Here is a 2700-nt window from a genome sequence, read left to right as displayed (position 1 = left end):
TATGTATTTTTTTGGGTAAGAAAACTAGCACTCTCGCAAACAAACACAATGAAGAATTTTACATTATATTCGCCTTTTCAAGTCAGCTACTATCTACGTTATATAGAAAATTTATTTAAAATATAAACATATGACATGAAAAAAACAATGAAAATTTGAAGTTACTAAACCAACTTTTAGTTAAAATATATCAAAACAATATCCACAATATAGAAAACGGGCAAATTGGATGGATACAATTTTATAATTCCTTGACTTCAAAATTTACGTGAAAATATTTCGTATTACCCTTGCTATTATGTTGAATAAACAAGACCGATAAGGAGAGTTAATCTTATTCTCTAATGGAGTACAACATACGAGTAGAACAAAAGTGACATCTAATAGGAGTAACCAACAAGAAAAATGAGGCGGGCTCTCTCTCTCTCTCTCTCTCTCTCTCTCTCTCTAAGTACTTAGAGAGATAAAATCCTCTCAAAAAAGGCAAAAAGAATCACCAGAAATAGAAATGGGGTTGAATCCCCAGCTTCTTCCCATCTTTTCTCCGTCTCTTTTGCTAGAATTTTCTTCTTGTCACTCTTCTTGAGTTTTACCTTCTATAAGATCCGACTTTAATTACTCTCCGTTTTAGCATTGGAGAGTTTTTTCAGTCATTTATCTTAAGAATGAAGGTATACTTCAAAAATTGAAATAGAACTTTTTTTGAATCTTAATATCTGATTTTAGCAAAACAATATTAATATTTGGAGGATTTGATTTCATAAATCTTCATTCTTAGCATTTTTTCTGGAGATTGGAAATTTATTTTCCTTCTTTGGAAGTCTAAATTGGCTGAAATTGTCACATTAATTTCCTGCTTGTAAGTTTGATCTTTGGTCTTATTTTCCATATGTTGTTGCTCTTGTTCTGGTTCTTCTGCTTTTCCTGAGATTGATGTTTTTTTCCTCCTGGTGTTTTGAAGTATTTTTTTAGCTGTATGATGATTTATGATTTTCTTGGTAAATTAAAAGTTTTGACTTTTTTTACCGTTCTCATCCGAGGATGTTATAGGTTGATTTTATTCAACCTAGTTTCTTTTCCTTAAAAAAAAAAGAAAAATGAGGCACTATGTACAACTGTAATTTATCGAAATAGTACTCACTCCTATTTTTAGGAAGTGTCCAATTTCATTAAAATATCCTTACAAATCTTTAAAAAATAAAAATAAAAATGGGCCAATTCAAAAGAATCGGATACATTTTGTTAAGTTCATTTTTCATATTTCTCATGTATAAATTACGAACATAATTGTTTCTTATATTTTAGGACTAAATCGGCCATTCTCTCCATTTGAACACTTTTTTTTAAAATTTTTGAATTTGTAACTAAATCGCCATCTTTATTAATTTCAATGGGTCAACGATAAGTGACAATAGTATAATTTTAAAATCTAAATCATTTCATAAGTTTTAAGTATACTCTTTAATACTAAAAATTATAACCTTTTAATTAAACATAATTTAAATCATTTTATATATTTATAAATTATAACAACCCAAGAATTTCACGGGTTATATAAATTATAACAAATATTTTGATAATAAATAAATATTTTATTTTCAACATATTTATGATTAAAGTTCAGAAACTTTGGCCTTCAAAAAGCAGATGAAAAGATAAAAAAAATAGAGAAAATATAAACAAAGTTTAAAACAAACCGTGAATTTCACGGGTTTAAAACTAGTTAAATGTGTTTCTTGTAAATAGAACTAAAAATGATGAGATATTGCAATTTACCATAAAAATAGCATTTAATTCTTTCCTATTTTGGTTTCTAGAAAAACCCATAGAATAAACATTTTGTTTATTTATCGGTAACACCATATCATGATTTTCTAACGATATCAGGATTTTACAACGCAATTAATTGATGCTCTTCAATAATTCTAACGGAAAATTCACGTGGTACCCTCGAACTTTGTCATTTTGCACATGGTACCCAACTTTTTAAGTTTGTATACATTATACCCTCAATGTTTGATTTTCATGCACAACGTATCCTTTTTGTCGCTGTAAAAAAGCTCAATTGTGCATAACTCCTAGATCGGAATTCAAAATCGGCCATTTTTTTTCGTTAAATGATTATCTTGTCATAATCTACAATTCGAGAAAAAAAAATTGTTGGCTGACATTTTATAGGGTTTTTTTTAACGAAAATCTCAAATCAAACATACCTTCGATCATAAATTTCCAAATGACCATTTTCGTTTTTTCAATTTATAGATCTCGAAGAGTTAATCAATTTGAAAAAAAAAAAATAGTTAATTCCGATTTCTGGTTTATAATTTATGCTCAATTGAAAATTTTAAAAACGATAAAAAGGACATGTTGTGTTTGAAAATCAAATTTCAAGGATATAATGTGCACAAACTTAAAAAGTTGGGTACCACGTAAAATGTGGCAAAGTTCAAGGATACCACGTGAATTTTCCGTAATTCTAATCAAATCAAGAGAAAGAATCACAAAGACTGTTGGGCTGATATATATCGTTTGATATGCTAATTAATTCTCATTACAACCAGTATTTGTGACCTCTCTCAATCAGTCTGAAATATAGTGACTTAGGTCTTTCTATCTCCATGTTGCGCAATGAATTTTGAACAATATACTTCATAGTAAAAAAGATGAACAACTTGGATAACATGATTAAAGAGCTAAACA

This window comes from Silene latifolia, chromosome 1 (genome assembly GCF_048544455.1).
Source record: "Silene latifolia isolate original U9 population chromosome 1, ASM4854445v1, whole genome shotgun sequence".
NCBI classification, from domain to species: Eukaryota; Viridiplantae; Streptophyta; class Magnoliopsida; order Caryophyllales; family Caryophyllaceae; genus Silene; species Silene latifolia.
Note: the sequence above shows the minus strand (reverse complement) of the source record.